At 47.6% G+C, this 21112-nt stretch overlaps 1 protein-coding gene across 5 annotated transcripts in view; it reads right to left on the reverse strand.

Moving 5' to 3' along the window:
• The window catches only part of KIRREL3 (kirre like nephrin family adhesion molecule 3), a 540292-nt gene that overhangs the window by 247481 nt on the left and 271699 nt on the right, over positions 1-21112 (reverse strand). The window lies entirely within an intron of this gene.

Below are 21112 nucleotides of genomic sequence, written 5' to 3' on the forward strand. Positions count from 1 at the left end.
AACAAAACAAAAAAAGAATCAATTTAAAATATACGCAAACAACTTAAATATTTCTCCAATATCCAAATAGTTAACCAGCATGTGAAAAGCTGCTCAACATCACTAATTATCAGAGAAATGCAAATCAAAACATAACGAGTTATCACCTCACACTCATTAGGATGGCTACTATTAAAAAAAATCAGAAAATACAAGTGTTGGCAAGGATGTGGAGAAATCAGAAATCTTGGGCACTGTTAGTGGGAATGTAAAATGGTGCAGCTGCTATGGAAAGCAATATGGAGTTCCCATAAAAGATTAAAAATAGAACTACCATATGATTCAACAATCCTACTTCTGGGTATTTATCCAAAACATCTGAAAGTAGGGGCACAGCACATTCATAGCAGCAGTATTCACAACAGCCAAGAGGTGGAGATACCCCAAATGTCCACCTATAGATGAATGAATAGACAAATGTGGGAGATACATACAATGGGATACTATTCTAAAAGGAAGGAAATTCTGACATAAGTTACACCATGATGAACCTGCAGGATGTTATGCTAAGTAAAATAAGCCAACCACCAAAAGACAAACACTGGATGATTCCACTTATATGAAATATCTAAAGTAGTCAGATTCATAGAAATAGAAAGTAGAATGGTGGTTAGCAGGGGTGGGGCTGGGAGAAATGAGGAGTTTATTATTTATTGGGTATAAAGATGAAAAAGTTCCGAAGCTCTGTTTCACAGCAGTGGGAACAGACTTAACACTACTGAACTGTGCACTTAAAAATGGCCAAGATGGTAAGTTTTACGTTATGCTTCTTTACTACAATCAAAAGAAAAGGCAAGAGCTATACTATAAGAACTCACTAAATTACTGCCAAAGGTTCAAGAGAAGGATCTCTGGCTCAGTTCAACATTTAAAAAAAATTTATTACACAAAATTCCAATATACCAATAAACCAAAATTCCTCCACCAAAACAAAATAAAAACAAAAACAAAAGAAATCCATAAGTGAACAAACACATAAATAAGAACAAACACATCAGCTATTAGAAATGACAAATACCCACCATTTGCTTCAACGTGGATGGAACTGGAGGGTTACTCTGCTGAGTGAAGTAAGTCAGTCGGAGAAGGACAAACATTATATGTTCTCATTCATTTGGGGAATATAAATAATAGTGAAAGGGAATATAAGGGAAGGGAGAAGAAATATGTGGGAAATATCAGAAAGGGAGACAGAACGTAAAGACTGCTAATCTGGGAAATGAACTAGGGGTGGTAGAAGGGGAGGAGGGCGGGGGTGGGAGTGAATGGGTGACGGGCACTGGGGGTTATTCTGTATGTTAGTAAATTGAACACCAATAAAAAATAAATTAAAAAAAATAAGAACAAACACATAAATTAAGAAAGAAATAAAATAAAATGAGCCATTCATGGACTAAAGATGAGAGTATGTGAGAGGTTGTATTTAGTTCATTTGTGTCTCAACGTGAGTCACTGGTACTGATGAAAGAGACGGAGGCCACAAATGGAAACCACCCAGATGACCCTGATCTGGAGTGAGGAAAACCTTGGAGGGACACCTGGGTGGCTCAGTGGTCGAGGTTCTACCTTTGGCTCAGGTCGTGATCCCAGGATCCTGGAATGGATTTCTGTATCGGGCTCCCCGCAGGGAGCCTGCTTCTCCCTCTGCCTGTGTCTCTGCCTCTCTCTGTGTGTGTCTCTCATGAATAAATAAATAAAATCTTTAAAATATAAAAAAGAAAGAAAACCTTGGAGCACATGATTACTTAGTCTGAGCATGCAGGAGACTGGCCAGAGGCCATAAGCTACAGTCCCATCTGTGTCTTTTCTCTTTGATCCTTGCTTTGTTCTCTGGGAAAGATTAGGCTAGAACTGGGGGACCTGGATGGCTCAGTTGGTTAAGTGTATGCTTTCAGTTCAGGTCATGATCCCCATGAACCCTGCATTGGGTTCCCTGCTCAGCGGGGAGCCTGCTTCTCCCTCTCCCTCTGCTTCACCCCTGCTTGTATGTGTGCAATCTCTTTCTCTGTCAAATAAATAAATAAAATCTTGTTTTTTTTTTTTTTAAAGATTAGGCTAGTATCTTTGACTGAAGAAGATTTGAATGCTTGTTTATTGCTTATTAAAAGAAGTAATGAAACCTATTGGATTCATATTTTATTTACTGTCATCCTATGTATTCACAAGTTGGCTTATCAAACAATAGATGATCCTATTCAATTGGATTACCTATTTGGCAGTAACAAAGACCTCCTCCCCCCGCCCCACCCCCTGTGAGCTGGGTCCTGGGATGATTACACCATGGCCAAACTTGGAAGAGATCCGAGCTAGATACCAAGGATGATAACACATAAATGGGTATAGTTCTATCAGAACCAATTTTTGGAGTTGACCTGTAGTGGGCATGGCAGAAAATTCTCCCCTCTTCCTGTATCCTTTTGCAATGTGATTTGGATGCTTTTCCAATCAAGGGGCTGAGTCTATTTTCTCATTCCTTGGACTCAACTAGTCCTATGACTTGCTGTGGCCGATGGAACTGGGGGGTAGGTTAGGGTGTTCTCATTCTGAACAGAGGTCTCATGCTTCCCCACACTCCCTTGGAGCCCTGCTGGGACTATGTGCACAGGCCTGTGATAACCTGCTGGATGATGCCAGATATATGGCCCAGCGACCTCTATCACTGCTGCCAACAGCCACACTATCACTAGACACCTAAGATGACCCTCTAGGTAACAACAGACAGGTGACTGAGTCCAGTTAAGTTTAGATGATCTTGGCCCAGGTTAGCAAAACTGCACAGCTGACACACAGCTAGATGAGCAATAAGAAATACTTATTATTTTTCAGCCCTTATGTTTGGCATTATTTCTTACACAGCAATAGCTAACTGATACTGAGAGGATGATTGAGAAATGTGCGTAGGAAGGTGTGTAGTTTTCGTATTCAGACAGCTTAGCAGACTAACACACATACAACAACGTGAGAACAATAACTGGTAATAGAAAATCAAATGTTAAGTTGTGTGACCCATGTGGAGTGTCAATCTGCAGCATGGCTGTTGAGGAGAGCTTGACCGAGCAGCCACTCTGCTGGGATTCCACACCCACTAAACAGTTCTGCGAGGGGCAGTCACTTCAGAGGAATGGAAAGAATGGCTTGATACCAGTAGAAAACTCAGATCTTGGTTAGAGCTGATTCTTTGGTTTTAAGCATGGCTGGGACTCAAGGTGAGGAGTAAAGGCAAAGGAGGTTGTCAGCGGGCTATGCTTGAAATATAGGGTAAGACTGGATGGATGGCAGGAAGTCATAAGATGGAAACTTCCTATAGGGAGGGGAAGAATGCTTGAAAAGTCCACAAGGGAAGAGAGACGGTGCTGGAATGTTGTAGAAACATGTAGCTCATGGTAAGGGACGTGGTTCCAAACAGACTGAACATGCCAGTGTGCTGAGCCATGGACACACACACACACACACACACACACGGGTGCATATGCCAACACACACACATGCCCATAGCTAGAGTGTAGCATTTTAAGTCAGGGGAGCTTACAAAAGTAAAACTGTCCACCAGGGGATAAACTGAGGTAGAGTTCACTCCTAGCAAAGGAATCACATCTGATATCAGAGAAAAAGAGAAATGAAATGAAGACATTTCTGACCGTGCCCTGGCCTCGGCTGGACCCGTCCCCCTTTACCTTCTAGATACACCCTTATAAGACTCAGATTCTCCTGTCTCAGTCCCCAGTTCTTGCCCCTCCTCAGGACCCCACCCTTGTTGGTGGAGGGAGGCAGGCTAAGGCAGCCACAGGTCAAAGAAGTGGAAGGACAGAGGTGTAGCTCACAAAGTAACTCTCGGACAGTTGGGAAGTTGACAGGCTGGAGCAGAAGATGGGCGCTCTGGCTCCATCCCTAAGGGGCCACATTCACTTTCCCCCCTTTCAAAGTCATCAGGCAGTAAAGGGAAATTGCAGGGATGGGGAAATAATGAAAAAGACTCTGTTTTCCCCTTCGTCCGAACTCCTAGCTCATCAAACCCTGGAAATGCTCACTGCAAATGGCTGTTCCTGTTTTATTGCTTATTTATGGGAATCTATTTAGAGTGAATTGCACTTTCCCAGTGTATCCCAGCGCGTGTGTGCCGGAGTTGTGTCTCCCCTGGCTGTGGGGCTGTCTGAACTGGGGATTCTGAGTGATTGTGTCAGCATCACACTCCATGCCATTCAGAAAAGGGGACAGAAAATACTGCAGAGGAAGCAAGGAAAGTGTGGAGAACTACTGCTTGGGTCAAGTCAGCTCTGGGTGGGTGTGGAGAAAACTGCTCTGAGGGCAGGTTTGGGGGCCGTGACCAGGCCTTCACACAGAGAAGAGTCTGCTTCTTTGGATAACGAATGTGGTGTGCCTTTCCAGTCTCTGAAGTTTTATCTGGGTTCTACCCTAAGCAATGTGATCTTAGGACAGTTGCCTAATCTCTATGAGCCACACTTAAAAAAAAAAAAAAATCTGTTAAAGAGGTTATGAATAGAGGGCTGGTTTTTAAAAAAGATTTTATTTATTTATTTATTTTAGGGAAAGAGAGAGCCAGTGAGTTGGGGGCGGAGTAGACCGGAAGGGAGAGGGAGGGATCAGCAGATTGTGTGCTGAGTGCGGAGCCTGACATAGGGCTCCTTAGATCTCACCACCCATGAGATCATGATCTGAGCTGAAACTGAGAGTCAGGAGGCTTAACCAACTGAGCCACCCAGGTGCCTCTAGGCCTGCTGTTAATACTGAGGATGGAAAACTTTTGTATATGTGGAAGGACTTACCTTGGATAGGTAGGTGCTCACTAAATGTAAAGCCCCCATCTAAGGACAGCTAGAAGGGACAGGTTAGCTCCCCACCTAACCTCATCTGTTGGACTTGTGCAGCATGCCCAGAGGCTCTCCAAGGGATGAGGTCTCCCTCACTTCTTTGCTTTGATTGGAAGATGGCAAGGGTCCCTGCACCCTGAATGCTCTATGTCAGGGGGGTCAGCAAACAATGGCCAAATCTGGCCACTGTCTGTTTTTGTAAATAAAGCTGTATTGGAACACAGCCAAGCCTGTTTGTTTGTGTTCAGTCTGTGGCGGCTTTTGCACTAGGAAGGCAGAGAGGACTAGCTGTGAACCAACGTGTATAGCCCACAGAGCCAGAAATACTTCCTATCTGGCCCTGTATAGAGAAAGTGTGCTGAACCTTTCACTATTCATGGGTATTTCTGGGGTTGCTCTCATCTGTGTGATCAGAGGAATCACAGATCTATAAAATGCCAGCGGGATCTGAGAGCAAAAGTGACCTGTCCAAGATCACCAAGCCAGTGTCTTTGAGTTAGAAGTGCCATCAGCTTTCCTGAGTCCTGGCCCTGTGCTTGCTGTGGTCTCCGTACTGTTGCAGAGAACTAAAAGCCACTGGGGTCAGCTTTGCGGCCATCCACTGCCCACGTCTCTCAGTCACATGGCAGCCTGAATCCCACTGGCTGGCAAAGTTGGCATCCATCCCTCCCACATTTTCCCAAGGCTTCACCTTCCATACCCCTTGTCAGTGCAACCCCCATCTCTCCGGGCTCTGCAAACCCTTCCAGAACTATTAGGGTCCCCTTGTTCCTGAATTCTTCACCAGACAGTAGGGTTGGCCACCACTCATCCTCCAGAATTCTGAGAGGGCCAGGCCCTTTCCCCAGTGTGGAGCCTGCTGGTTGATGTTGTCTATACGTGCCTGCCTATCTGGAGGCTTCTATGTCTCTGAGGCTCCACAACACTGCCAAGGGGAGCTGAGGTAGAGGTGCAAGAGGAGAAGAAAGTGGAGGAGGGTTCTCCTTCTCCCATGGAAACATGCAAGCATGTGGCCAGATGTAGAGTCACCTGGAAAACTTTGTTTTTTAATTTAATTTTAGTAGGATGGCGTGAGATTATCTACGATTCATGGGAACGTTCCCAATTTTCTGGCACTGCTGTCTCCTCGGATGCCTTGACTAGGAAAGCCTTGATGGCTTAAAGCTTCCTTCTTGATTGATTCATTCTTCTCCCTTTTCTTCCCGAACCTTCTCTTCCTCCTTCCTCCTTGAATCCCTTGCTTGGTTAACCACAACATTGCCCACCCAGATTCTCAGGCTGTTACTTCTAGTTGTCCTCAGACTCGGCTACTCCCTCCCTCCCAACCTCCAATCAGATTCCAAATCCTGCCTCTGCTTCCACAGCCTTCCATCAGGCACATCCCCTCTTACCTTGACCCCTGGACCACGTTCCAACTGATTTCCCCACCTCAGGGCTGGTTCTCCCTCCTGGCCATCCTCCATCAACTGCCAGCCAACCAACGTATCACACCACCAACACACCACACCCCATAATGGGGCCACATCGCCGCAGGGTGGGCCACACCTGTTGCACCATCCATATGACTGTTGGTGAGTGGACATGTGGCTCCCTTCTTTCCTCAGAAGCACGCCATCCTCCCGCATGCACCATGTGTACTACGTGTTGGCTACACCAAATATACTCCCATTATCCCAACACACTTCAGCTCTCTGGAGACAAAGGTCAGGAGCTAGACTAGAGTCTGACTGCCCAGGGTTCAGACTATGGGGCTGTTGTGCTACTTCCTCTCTAAGCAACTTACTCACCTGTCCTGAACCTCTGTTTCTTTATCTACATGAGCGGAGATAGTGATGGCTATCCTACAGTTGCCTGAGGATAAAATGGTATAATGAATGGGAAGAGGCTGGATTAAAAAATGCATTCAAGAAAAGTGTTGTTGGGTCCTTCTCTTCAGTCATCTGCCTTACACACCTGCTGTCCACTTGGCCCACGATGCCCCTTCCTTGCTCCCCTCTCTCGCCAAATTTTCCTCACCCTTCAGGCTGCTGCTCTAACATGTTCCCCTCTGACTCCCTTGTAAATGCTCAGTCACTTCTTCCTCCTGGCTTCTGCAGGCTGTTGCTTCCCTGGGTCATGGCCTTCCCTATTTACTATTGCAATCGTTTATGTGCTTGTTTATCCAGCCGATGACAGCGGTACTAGAAGTCAGGGACTTCACCTATTTATCTGGGACCACACGAATACGGTAGAGAGCACTCAGTCTTGGAGTCAGAGATCTAGGCTGTGGCACTCTGTCTCTGACCTGGGCAAGTAACTCAACCTCTTAGAACCTCTTTTCCCATCTGGAATGTGAAGACAATAATTCCTACTCACCCTGACTCAGAGCAGCCATGGAATACACGTTGGTTCTTTCTGACCCTCCCAGGATTAAGTCTCGAGACTGGGGCACAATAGATGCTCAATGCCTTTGTATTTGAATGAATGAATGAATGAATGAATGAACAGGGATTGTAATTGCGGGGCTGGAATTGAGAGCCATGTGTCCATGGAAGGGTCAGAAGATTCAATCCAATCCCAATGACCCAAACTCAAGTAAAACTAGATGGAAAGAGGACACTGGTTCTTTCCTCTGCATTCAAACCATGGGGTTCTGAATGTTGATCTGGTCTTGCTTTCCTGGGAGGCTTAGCGTCCCCTATGGCTCTGGGGTGGGACCCCAGGAGCTGAAGGCGGTGCCACAGACTGCATTGATCATCTTCTCTTATTTTACAGCAGATCACATCCTGCCCAACCTCCAAAAAGCAGCCTTACTCTTGGTAGACATTTTCAAGTCTCCGTTGAGGGGCAAGAGAAGTAGGAAGAGGGGAAGGGGGAGGGGAAGAGACATCGGGAGGACGAGAAGGAGAGCGGGAGCAGACTCCGAGAGCCAGCGTGTGCCAAGAAGAGGAGACGGGATACTGGGGAAGTCTGAACAAACGCAAAGTCAAGCACAATAATAATTTGGGCAAAATGGCAAATGGCACAGCTGAGGAGGAAATAGCATTGTGAATGTAAAAACTCCTAAATGGAGCGCAGATGGGAGGGAAAAGTGTAATCTTCTGGAAAAGCCTCTAATTGTCTGCCCACACTAATAATTTCAGCAAACGCTCCCTCTCTCCCTCCTGCGTATAATTACACCATTCCATCTGTCTATCAGCAGGTTTTTTACTGTGCCTTACTGCTACCACGTTCTCATCTCACGGAGAGATGAAGGTTTTTTGAAGATTTAAGAATCCTTCTGACACATATCCTGAAGAAAAGACACTCAGGAGAGACAAATCCCTCTCCCAGGCCTGCTAAGACTATTTTAAAAAGTCGTATACTCTCTTCAAATGCTATTACGGAGTCAGAAAGAGGCAGGGCCACACAGCGCCCCCACGTTGGGCGTTGTCGTCTGCAGGCTTGTCTTGGTGGGTCAGCCCTGAGTAGATGACAGGTCATCACTGGCTGCGGCTAGGAGGGGGTTGGTGGTGATGCTCTTGGGTGGAGACACTGGCCCATGTATCCCGAAGGTGGCCGGCTGCCAAAGCATCTGCTCAGGGCTGTCCCTTTACTGTGTCTCTCGTGTCAAAGCCAAGGTTTTGCTGCCTGAGGAGCGAGAAGAACCCAAAGGAAGGGGAGAAGTGAGTAGGACGGGGCTGGGAAGGGCTGGGAGGGACTGGGAGGGCCCGTGGCCCCCGTCGGTGGCTCAGTAATGTGGGCTGGGGAGTGCTGCCCAGGTTCCCGTCCAACGTCTGAGTGACTCCAACTGCCTTTGGCTTCTCTCCCTGCTCTGGCAGTGAGTCCCAGAGAAGACAGGTGGCCTCAACATGTACCCCAGTAGGAGAGGCTCCAGGTTTCCCGCCCAAGTCACTGCCTCTTTGCCCGCAGGGGGCAAGTGCTTGCCATTCCCCATTGCCTAGAAAGCGAAGCCTGGGTGCTGTGATCTCAGGATGCTGCTCCTTGGGAGGTGCCTGCAGGCGATTCATCGGTGAGCTTCCATCCTAGCTGCACGTGAAAGGTCCCACCGTCATTCACCTCCCCTCCTCTTCCAGTAAGTGGGTCCTCACCATGGAGAGGGCGGCCAGGGAAAAGGAGAAGTGAGGTCAGGTGCCTATGCTTTCTGAGGCCTGAGAGGTGCGGTGGCGGGGGCGGCGGGGTAGGCACCAGTGGGGTGTGACCTATCGCCACAGACAGACTGGACATTTCAGAGGAAGAGGTGGCCCCTCCGCCTAGCTCGTCCCCACACAATCTAATCTGCAAGCCTCTACCAGAGCATTCCCAAGTGGATGAAGGGAAGAGGGCACTCACACCATAATCTATCCAACAAATAGGGATGGTGTTCCCACAGGTGCTAGAGGACATGATACAGCATGCCTCCAGTTCTCTAGGGCAGTGATGTCTGAGAGAAATCCAACCAGAATTACATACAGAATGTGAAACATTAAATGCAAAAAGAGACTGTGGCTTTTATTTCAATAATAGGTTTCACTTAAGTTAATGTATCCAAAATATTAATTCAACTTGTGATCATTATAAAAGCTATTGATAAGATTATCAGTTAAAATATCAGTAAAAATATCAAATATTTTACTTTTTTTTCTGTAGTAAGTCTTGAAAATCTTGTAGGTGTATTTATATTTACAGCACATCTCACTTTGGCCTAGCCACATTTCAGGTGCTCACTGGCCACATGTGGCTGGTGGTTACTGTATTAATGCAAATCTTGAGCTTATCAGGGAGAGAAAAATGTATTTACACTAATCATTATAATATGTGCATAGTAATGATTATTGTTTAACTCCAGATAATCATTTGCTAAATAGTTTCACATACATGATCTCACTTGATCTTCCTGGCAGTTTTCTGAGATAAGGACAGTCAATATCATTTTTAAAAAATTTTAAACAGATGAATACAAATGAGATTGAGAGAACTAAAGTGACTTTGTGACCTGGGAAATAACTTAACATGCTTCTTTCCCTCTTTCTTAAACACATCTTTTAGGACTGACCTTATATGGCTGGCAGAGGAGCAGCTCACCGGGGTCTTGACAGATGGGACACGCTTGGCCACAGAGAAATGGGCAAGGGTAGTGGGGAGGGGATTTCTTATTGGAGGACCAGCCACGATCACAGTAGAGAAGAAAAGCACAAGCTCCTTATGGAGAAGGACAATGGCCTAATTATCCGTAGGGAGGGCCAAGTGTGACTGAATAGTTTTAGATAAGGCTGAAAAGGTGAATTGAGACTGGGTTGTAAGCCGCTCTGCATGCAGATGGAGGGATGTGCATGTTACTGCTCGGGGAGTGTAGACATGCTCAAGTGTATTTCACTCACGCAACATTTACAGAGCACTTACGACGTGCTACGATGTTTTTTTCTTTTAGATTTTATTTATTTATTCATGAGAGACACACAGAGAGAGGCAGAGACACAGGCAGAGGGAGAAGCAGGCTCCATGCAGGAAGCCTGATGTGGGTCTCGATCCCCCGTCCCCAGGGTCAGGCCCTGGGCTGAAGGTGGAGCTAAACCGCTGAGCCACCCCGGCTGCCCACTACGATGGTTTTAAAGAGGGAGGCGTGGTGGCCAAAGCTTTGCCTTGGATCACAATCCTGTGATCTCCTGGGGTCACACCGGGTGGATTGCACTAGGGTAAGGGGACAGAAGTGGACACAGAGAAGTGGACAGTGTTGATGAATTAAAGGTCTAAAGCAGCATGGTGGTCATGGAATTGGAAAGGCATGGATGGAGGTAGGCGGTACTAAACATTCATTGTTGCGACTTGGAGGATGCAGGAGGAAGGCAGTGGTCACACCTGATTCCCAGGGTTTTGAGCTTGGATGACAGGAAGGACAGTGCTAGCATGTCTAGAAGCAGGGATGATTGCTCTGCTGAGAGCGAACACTTCCTGGGAGGCTCTAGGGTCTGTCCAAGGTGGTTTGAGGCAGAAGGGCAGGTGCAGGGACATCCTAACATTCCCTGTCTGCCTTACGGCTTCTAGGGTCTAGAGAACGCATAGATTATGTTTGGTAATTTGGAGCCACTGATCTTGGATAAGGTGGAGTTCGTTTCCTTTTGGGATTGATGAAAAGAATAGGTTGGCTAAATCCCTCCTCCTCCCCTGCTTCCCCCTGCCCTCCCACTCCCTCTGCAGCAACTCTGGTGGGAGAAGACTGGATGGATTGTACGCGGCTCCCTCCCCTCCGCCCTTCTCATTAGCACTGCAGCTAATGAGTTGTGTGCAACCCCAAGCTCATTACTCATCTGTAGAATGGGGCTAATACCCACAGGGCTGTTTGGAGAGCCAAATGAAATCTTGGATATGAAAGGCTCTGGAGCATCCCTCAAAGGCCGCTTGCTGGCTGCTGCCTTTCCTTCGTGGTGGTGAACAGTGCCAGGAAGAAGGCCGCCTCTGGCATCTTGCTAGCGCCTCGCTCTTTCCTGCCTCCGATATTTCGTACTTGCTCCCTTTTGTCAGAATGACCTCGCCTTCCCCTCTTCCTCACTAGCTCCTGTGTATCCTCAAACACCAGCTCAAAATTTCTTCTTCTGTTAAAGCTTCCTAGATCTTGCCCCATGGGGTATCACCTAATGGAGTGTCACAGCACCCCATTCTGCCTTTTATGATAATTTGTTACAATTGGTTATGGAATTTTAATGACTCAAGTGTCCATATCTGTCCCCAGACTGGGAACTCCTCAAGGGCAGGGGAAATGTCTTGTTTATCACTGCTTATCACTGCATCACGCAGGCCCTGGCGCAGTGCCTGACATGCACGAGCTACTCAGGAGACTTCGGCAGAATGAATGAGCGTTGTAAAAAGAACCACATGCCAAAGGCACTGCTCCTGGAGACAGGGGCTCGGAGTTGACTTGTTGAATCCGAGGTCCCACAGGTGCCCATGAAGGTCCCAAACCCACCCTTTTGTGGTTCTGATTAAGGAATATGGGTTACAGCCATGATCCCTTCCAATCATCCGCTTCCAGCTCCAGGGATGAGCAGTGCATCTCACAGGAACTTGGAGATGCTTACACTCCCGAGAGGAAAACACCCTCCTGCCATTTGTGTAGAGCTGCCGTGAGGCCGCCTCCCACAGCAGCCTAATCTCCTTAGCTCCTACACTCTTCCTTTGCTTGCTCTCCCTTCCTTTTGGCCCCTTCCTTCCTAAGCACCCAGCACAGGGCCTGTGAGCAGCGGGCCTGGAAAGCTAGTAGACGTCACTGCATTGTGCTACATGTACCATGATGTCCTTCTACCAATTTCTGCCTCTGGATGATACAGGGCTGTGCTGGCCTTCTTGCCAGGATGAATCCCTCCCTGGCTGGATCCAGTCCCAGAGGGAATGTGGTGGGTACCATTCTCAAAGGGCTTCTTGGTCCCAAGAAGCAGCTGGGACCCTGGGGGTGGTGGGGCCAGGTATTGTCCGTCTGTCTGTCTTCATCCCACCATTCAGCACATTCGATCTCTTCTCCTGCAACCCCCTTCCCTGCCCCGTGATGACCAATAGGCCTAAATCTGTGGTGGGCTAATACCACCCTGAGACCTTCCTTACAGGCAGGGGATTCATGTGCACACCTCCTCGCCAGTGCCGGGCTAATGAGCTCCATCCCTTTAAATCCAGCTCTGGTCTCAGCCCTTCCAGCAACTCCTTGCTTTGTGTGTCCGGCCGTGTAGACAAAGCCCAGAATTAAGGCCTCCAGCTTCATTTCATTTAACGAGAACCCACAAAAGCCAGCCCAGCAGTCCATTCATCCCAAAATAGCCTCTGAAAGCCTGGGCATGTGTCAGTGTCTCTTTGCAAAAACCACACTGTATTGTCATAAAAGGGCCATTTGAACAAAGTAGCTACAGAGAAATTATCTCAATGTATTTCAATCACTTCCCAACACCAAGGTTCATTTCTCAGTAACACAGCCCCTTTGACAATAAATGAGCTGCACGGTGGGATCGGTGTGCGTGTATGTGTTTGCACGCATGAGGACCCCCCTTCCTATGACGGATTCCTGGGTGAGCCGCTGTCACCCATGATTGGTCTATGCGCCCATCGCCACATAACATGACAGGCCGAAACACGGAACCCCCCCTCCCCTGGGCTCTGTGTCATGGTGGGAGAGGCAGCGGGCACTGTGTTCCTACTGCTACAGAAGGACATCCAAGAGAAGCAGCAGGGAGGCAGGACGCTCTGAATCAATGGCCTTTTCTCCTCGGTGGCTTTGAGCTTGCAACCTGTCATCCTACGGCCCGTCATGTTGAAACAGAGACTCCTCAGAAAGTCATTAGGTTGGGCACTTTAAAAGCAGCTTCTCTCCTGTTGAGCTAGCCAGCAAAGGGGAGCAGGGGACCAGAGAACTCCCTTTGCGAGAGGAAGAGAGATGGGAAGACAGGAAAGGCAGAGGGGATCTGGGGGGGACCCCACCAGCCTCGCCTCCAGGAGTCTGCTCCCAGCCCCTGAGCAGCCAAGCGCCATCCTTACTGGGAGAATCTGGGAGAATCTTCTGGTCCTGCCCTATAAGGAGGGAAGGCAAACATCCTAGAAGGTGCCATAAATGACCCCTTGGGTGTTTTGTTGTTGTTGTTTTTAGTTTATTTTGTTAAGACCCTTAGCCTGGTCAGTGTTGGCCAGGTCCTGGGTTCTAGAGCCGTCATCAGCTTGCTGTGTCGTCCTGGGCCAGTTCGTCAATGTTTGTGAGGCCTCGATTCCTTCCTCCATAACAAAATCATAACACACGTCCCTACTGAACTTACAAATAAAGCGAGACGACTGCGAGTGTGGGCGTGGGGTCGCAGATACCCGCCTTTGACTCTGGGCTCTATGCTAACCAGCCACACGGCCTTGGGGAGGCCTCCTTAGGACCCTGTGTCCCATCGAGATCCGCATCTGTAAAAAGGCGGCGGGGGGCGGGGGACCCATATATGCCTCCTAGATTTGCTGCGAGAACGAAATGCTAACAGATGCAGAGGAAGACGCCTGGCAGGGGGCTCGTCATGCACAGGGAGCCCACGGAGGGCCGGTAGCTGCAGGTATTTACACGAGCTTGTACTTGCACTGAAAACAAATGAAGGCAAGCGAGATCTCCTCGGAAAGGGCGCCGGAACTCACGGGCGTATGACAGTATGATTATTGTCATCATTATGGTGTATGTCACACCCTGTGAAGTCCGGGTGCAGTGGGCATCCCCACGTGACTCAGGGCCCGGGCAGCCGCTCAGCAGAGCCTCCTCTGATCGGCGGGCGCCAGGGAGCCGAGGGGAGCAGGAGCACGGCCACGGGCCTCGAGTCTCTCAGTGCTGCCCTCGGCGGACGCTTTCCAGAACAAAGAGGGGCAAAACGAAATACCCGTGGCTGCCGGGTGGAAGGTGCTCGGGCTCTAGGAGGCTAGCAGGCTCCCTGTGTCCTCCTGCTCGGGGAACAGCCACGGTCCTCCCTGCCAGGCCCCCTGGGGATGCCCCCGTGTGTCTCTGTGTGTGCCGTGGATGCCTGCCCTAGAAGGCTCCATCGCACAGGGAGCATGTCGTCCCCGGCCGGGGGCTGATGGATCGGGGTGCCACCCGTGTCCAATCTGTCCCCTAGGAGGCGACAGCCTGAAGGAGGAATCAAGGCCCAGGTCCGTCTTGCTCATTGAAGGGTCGCACCAGCTGTAACCTCTCATTCTGGCTGGAGCTCCTGTGGACAATTTCTGCTTTTCCTCTAGATGAGCCTCTTGATTTTCAGAGTGGCACGAAGGGTGGTATCTGGTGAGTGCGGGCCGAAGGGAGGAGGGTTACGGATGGTAGAGTCTCCAAACTATGAATACCGATGGGGCCAGTGGCGGCTGGGGCAGAGGGAGCCACTATAATGGGCTACGAAGCCTGGATTCTCTCCAGCTGTGCCACTTCCTGCCTATTCACCTCGTCTGGCCTACCTCACAGGCCAGGCCACCATGGATGGTTGTGCAGGCTGTGTAAAGGTTGGCAGTTGCACAGACCGGATGAATGGAGCATCAGAGGGCTGTACCATGCAACAGCTTTGCTCACAGGGCTCTGGTGAGGAACACATAAAATCATTGTGAGCAGCAGCAGCAACCTGAGTGTCCTTTACCTGTTCTGTGTCAGGCTCTCCATTACATTTTACCTTCCCCCAGACTCCATAGGGTAGGTACTGTTATTACCTTACTCCCAAGTTATAGACCAGAACACTGAGGCCAGAGAGATTAGGCAACCTGCTCAGGCTAGTCAGACAAGGAGTGATGGAGCTGTGATCTGAACTCAAGGCCAGCGGATTCCCAAGTCTATGCTCCTGATCCTCCTCTACTATGCAAGAGACTGAGGGGTAGCATGAAGCCAGGACTCCAGAGTCTGGGCCCTTTGCCTGGTCCAGGGCCCTTACATCAGAACCCCATCTCTCCAAGGGAAGGAAGGAGGGAGGAGAGTCCTTCTCCCTGGGCCCCGTCATCCTTGTCTTGGGTTCCTCCAATAACACAGGTCATGAATCTTAACTCAGGAACCAGTGTTGGCAGTGGCTGTGCTGGGAGCGTATGTATTCTTTGCTTCATTCCCCTTTCTCAAAAAGGAAGGAGAGATGGAGCTTTCAGATTGTTTGGACCAATTCTCCAAAATTGCCAGGCCTGTTATTCCAGAGAGATTGACACCAGACTCATTCCTCCTTCTCTTTCTCTCTCTCTCTGTCTCTCTCTCTGTCTCTCTCTCTCTCTCTCTCTCTCATACACTCAATTAGATAAGACTCTCTAGTCACATATTTGCACACTTTACATGTGTCACTTAGCATCTGCTCCTTGATCCACAGGCCCAGTAAACTGAACATGTATGTCCATTTAACTGCAGAACCAAACGAGCACAGTGGCATAGAGCAACCACTAGGAAGAGGTGCGTGTGAAGGGGGAAGTAGAGGGGGAAATGGGGGGCAGGAAGGAATGAACACTATCAGGACGGAGGCCTGGAAAGGACCTCAGGGGTCAGCTCCGGAAGATGGGGGGCTCATGGTCTTCTTCCTTAGAGGGTCTGGCTGAGACATCTCAGCAGAATACAGTCTCAGCTTTGGGACCACGGTTCTACCACTGGAGGCCATCCCATCTGCCTGCAGGTGCAGACGCGTGTATCAGGCTTACTTTCCACACACTGACAGCACTTTGTTTTAAGATGTCTTGGTTTCCACAAGCTGGAGCTAAGAAGGGAAGTCTGAGTCCCTCCTGATACCCGGGCTTCCATGACTGCTTGGATGTCTTCACCAGCAAGGTGCTTTTGGCCTCATCACCTACGCCAGTCCCAAAGCTTCCCACAGAAACCACATTGAAATTGGTGACAAAAATAGTCAGGGGTCCCTCAAAAAGCAGGCATTGGGGGTTCACAGTAGGCCATCACCCACAGGGAAACAATGTTCTCTTCCTCAAACCATGTCCCTGGGCCAAAGTCTCTATCCTCTGTGACAGGCCAGTATTCTGCCTCTGTAAATAATCACCCAACTCCTTGGAAGATAAAGCTGCACGATCAGAGTGGGAGGAACTCCAGGACCAAATTCAATAAGGGGGTAGTAAACTGATAGCTTTGCCACTGAACATAGTTTGCTTTGGGTCAATAAATGGATTTGGTTTCCAAAAAAAGTTATTATTATTATTTTTTAATCCAGAAAGATATAGGTTTATAGGAAGAATACAATAATATGAAGAGGTCAGTCCTTTTCCATGGATGCCAAAATTATAACCAGTTTCTTGTGCATCGTTCTGGAAATTTTACTTATATCTATGTATCTACAGGTACACATAGGTAGAGATAGATATGTGTGTATGTGTGTAACTGGAAAACACACCATGGAGGATTACAGATGGCCCCCCAAATTTTGCTACTTCCTCCACAGAAGGTGGAGAAAGCAATGTTGTGTCACATCTGAGACACAGACTTAAGAGATCCGCTGTTTCTGCTTTCAGGTGCTCGTAGTGCTTCCTATTGGAATCTGGCCAGCACGCTGTGAGAAGCCCACATCACACAGAGAGACTCAAGGAGGAGAAATGAGGCAGTCGGCTGATAGCGCAATTGAGCTCCAGGCCATAGTGGGCTTTCCAGCCCGGTCAAGCCTTCAGATGATGGCAGCACCCCAGGTTATAGATACCAGACAGAGCAGATAAACCACTCGACTGAACCCAGCCATGCCACAGAACCACAAAAGATAGCAAATAGCAGCTTTGGTCTTAAGTGACTATGTTTGGGAGTGGCTTGTTGCACAGAAATAGAAAACTAAAACAATGTCAATTGATTTTATTCATTTTAATAATCACCTACTAATTCATCAAATAGCTAAAACTCATGTCATAAGAAAGGGGGCATTTATGTTATGTCTATATCCTTGTAGGGACAGAGTGATAGACATCCTATATGCGTGTATCTGTGCACATGGATAAACAGATATCTCTAGGTTAAATTCCTAAAATTAAAATTCTTATGAAATGATGTGTGAATTTAAAATTTGGGTAGATATTGCCAAATCATCCTCCAAAGGGGTCCTGCCACATTTTGTATTTCCACCAGAAATGTATGAAGGAGCCAGATTCTCTATACCCTTGCCTACAAGGGTATGGGGATATAATCAAACTTTCAATCTTTTCTTGTCTGACAGTTTAAAAAAAATTCAACCGTGTTGTGTTTTAGTTTACTTTTCTTCAATGATGACTGAAGTGATACATCTTTTGATATGTTTATTAGCTTTTTTTTTTTTTTTTCCTTTTCTTTTTTGGTGAATGTCCTTTGCCCAGTTTTTCTACTGGCTCATAAGAACTTTCTCCTTTATTGTATTTTAAGAACTCTCAGATGACAAAATGAAAGAAATTAGCCCTTCATCATTTCTGTTACAGATATTTTTTTCACAGATGATTTTTTTTACCCTCTGACTTTGTGTACAAACACACACAAGCATGCACACACACACACACACACACGATACATTTTCTCTTTCTCTTATGGTTTTATTTGTCTACCTTTCATCCAGGTGGAATTTATTTTGTTATAAGGAGTGAGGAAGGGATTCTATTTAACTTTTTTCTTCCAATTATCTAGCTAGTTGCCCAAGAGCACTTATTAATTGATTTCCCCCCATCCTCCACTGCTTTGCAATACCCCTTTCTCATCTGCTATCTGCCCACATAGACATTTGAGTCTATTTCCGTGCTCTGTTTTGTTCCTTTGATCTCTCTGCTGGCAGCCCGTACCTAATGTCTGCTTCTCAGCTCTTCCAGCCTGCATTTCCTCTGGGACTGCAGTTTCCTCTTGGAGCTAGCATCTAGGGTACTCGGCCTTTGTTGCCAGCTCCAAATATAATGCTTCCATTTCATTCTATTCTAACCCATTCTTTTCCTCCATAGCCTCCTTACAGCACTTCTTTAGAAAGTTTCCCTTCGCTGGAATCATTTCTCCCTGAGTAGAGAAATGCCTTTCAATAGTTGCTCTTAAGCTCTTCCTCTTGGTCACTGTGATTAGCTTTTCTTGCTTTCCTGGAACCCCTCCACCCCGAGCCAACACCTCCCTCTCCTTCCCTCCTCTGGGAAAATAGTTCTCTTTTCATGGGCCATCCATACTCATTCATTTTCTTGCCTGTTCACTCACCTGCAATATTACATGGGGTAGCTTGGCGGGGTAAGTGGAAAGTAAACCAGGAGATTGATGGACCTCGTGTAGGTGTTCCTGAGTAAGGTGATGATTGCCACAGGTCCTAAAGTACCCGTGAGTCCTTGATGATCAAGAAATAAACTGTCTCGTTCTTCCACCTACTTTTCACATGGGAAAGAAATCCCTGGCCGGAGTCAGAAAATATTCATGTCTCTTGAAAACTCATCTGCCTATTACTTCCCTTTTCTTCCTGGCAGTTTACAATGTTAAATTGCCACTAATGCAGGCAAAATGAGATGTGAAGTCAAGCATCTGAGAAGGCCTGGAAAGTCTGAAATAAACAATATTGGAATAACTATGTCCTACTCACCAAGGGCATTTAGCTAGAAAGGCTCTCCTGCTTAGGAATTCTATTTGTTTTCCTCTTGGAAAATGGGAAATCAGGTTTGTAATTCGGCTGTGAATACCCTATTTTCTTTTTACAGGGAATCACTGGAGGGGAGGACTGGAAATGGAGTCCTTTATCTCAGGTCTCAAACCCTGGCCCAGGGCACACAAGACCACAGTCATGACCATCAGTAACAACAGCTTAATTAACAAGTTGCAGCTCCCAGTTGGGCCTCCTCTGGTTGGGAAAGGTATGTGGTTCAAGGTCTAGTAGAGGCCCCCAAGAGCAGCAATCTCAGCGGATGGCTGCAAACCTCCTTCTCCGTTTCTTCAGTGTCTCCTACATCTTATCCTCACATGCAGCATGACCTCTGTGGCTTTCATCAGCACCCTTTCTCTTGGTTCTCCAGCTTGCTGGCTAATGCACCATTCTCCACTAAGCCAGGCCTAAGACCCTGGGATCAACTATGATCTCTCTTTTTCATTCTCCTCTCCTTTGTAACTAAATTGCCCCTATAGTCAGTGTTTCTCCTTCAGGTGTCTCTTGAATGTTTCTTCTTCTTTATCCCACGGTGATTGCCCTGATCCCTATTAATCCAATAGTTTCTGCCCCCCACCCCCACCCCCATTACAGTTTTTGTCATCATGGTCAGATGGACCTCTCTTTAAGACTGTATTCAGCATATCCCTCCTGCCAAGAGAGAAGGACAGCAATGTTTGGATGCCTACATTGCATTGAACACTGTGTTATACTATTCACTTATTTAATACTGTCAGCAACCTTATGAAATGTGTTTTATTATCTTTTTTTTTGTTTTTTTTTGTTTTTTTTTTTGTTTTTTGTTTTATTATCTTTGAGCAAAAAGATTAAGAAGTTATTGGAATAATTCTATGTCCATTCCTGGCATCTGAAACTCTCCCTATAGTATGACTCTGATTTGACTATCTGGCCTTATCAATATTCTATCCCAAGTGGAACTTGGTTCCAATCAGACCTATCTCTTCTCTAGGGGAAGTAGGGGGCGGGGTGGAGGTACAGGGCCTATGGCAGAAGCACATCGAGCAGAAAAAGGCAGAGTTCATACCTAACTGGGTAAAGTCCAGACAATGAGTGGCTATGGTGGTGGTAGGAGCTGTTATGGGCTGATCTGTGTCCCCCAGAATTGATGTGTTGATGTCCCAACCCTAGTGCCTAGTGTCACATTGGGAGGCACTAGAGACACAGACACATAAAGAGGAAAGACCGTGTGAAGACACAGGGAAATGATGGATGTCTTCAAGCCAAGGAAGGAGGCCTCAGAAGAAACCAACTTCAGACTTCTAGCCCCCAGAGCTGTGAGGGAATAAATTTCTTTTGTTGAAGCCACCCAGTCTGTGGTGCTTTGTTATGGCAGCCCCAGAAAACTAATGCAGGAGCCCGTGCAGGTCCTGGCCAAAGAAAGGGAGGGGGGCAATGGGGTATGAAGGTAGGTGATGATAATAAGAAGTACTTTTATTGAGCATCTTCTATATGCCAAGTGCCACATGACTCTATGAGCATCTCACATTTGTTACCTTTAATCCTCACAAGAACCCTGCAAAGTAGTTACTGTCAAAAGCCATTTCAGAGCTACGGGATCCAAAGCTCAGAATGAGAATAAATCTCCCTAGGAGACACAGGTAGTGAGCATCGGCTCTAGGATTTGAACCCCAGTGCCCTCCCGATGAAGCCTGTGCTCATTCTACTGTGCTACGCTGTGTTAATCAGCAGGTGGACTGGCATCAGTGGATCCCAGACCCGTCCGCAGGCAGCAGAGCTCTGACCATCAGGTAGGCTTTGGGAGCAGGGCCTTGTCCAGGAGGGCGTGCCACCAAGTTCACGGGGCAGAAACACAGGACTTCACAGGGTTGAGGAAAGGACAAGCAACTCAGGGTTCGTTTCACCGAAACACGGAACCACCTCCCTTTCGTATTTACATTCAGCCTGGTCCCAGAAATACCAAATGGGGAGCCAACCTTAGCTTCCTGAGACAGCTCAGTATCACTCAAGTACCCCTCCACGGCATGCTGACATTCTAATGAGATGAGAACACAGCTAACGTGTATGCAGATGGGAGCTTGGGGGGATATTTCTCTAAATGGCGCTCTCCTTGAATAACCATCACCCTTCCCATCTACCAGGGAGGGCGCCCTTCTCTGTCATCAGAGTGGGATTCTCCTATGCCAGTATGGACTTAAGAGTCCCTGGCGCCCTGAGGGGAAGCACATTAGTTTCACTTATAAT

The sequence above is a fragment of the Canis lupus genome, chromosome 3 (assembly GCF_048164855.1).
Source record: "Canis lupus baileyi chromosome 3, mCanLup2.hap1, whole genome shotgun sequence".
NCBI lineage: Eukaryota > Metazoa > Chordata > Mammalia > Carnivora > Canidae > Canis > Canis lupus.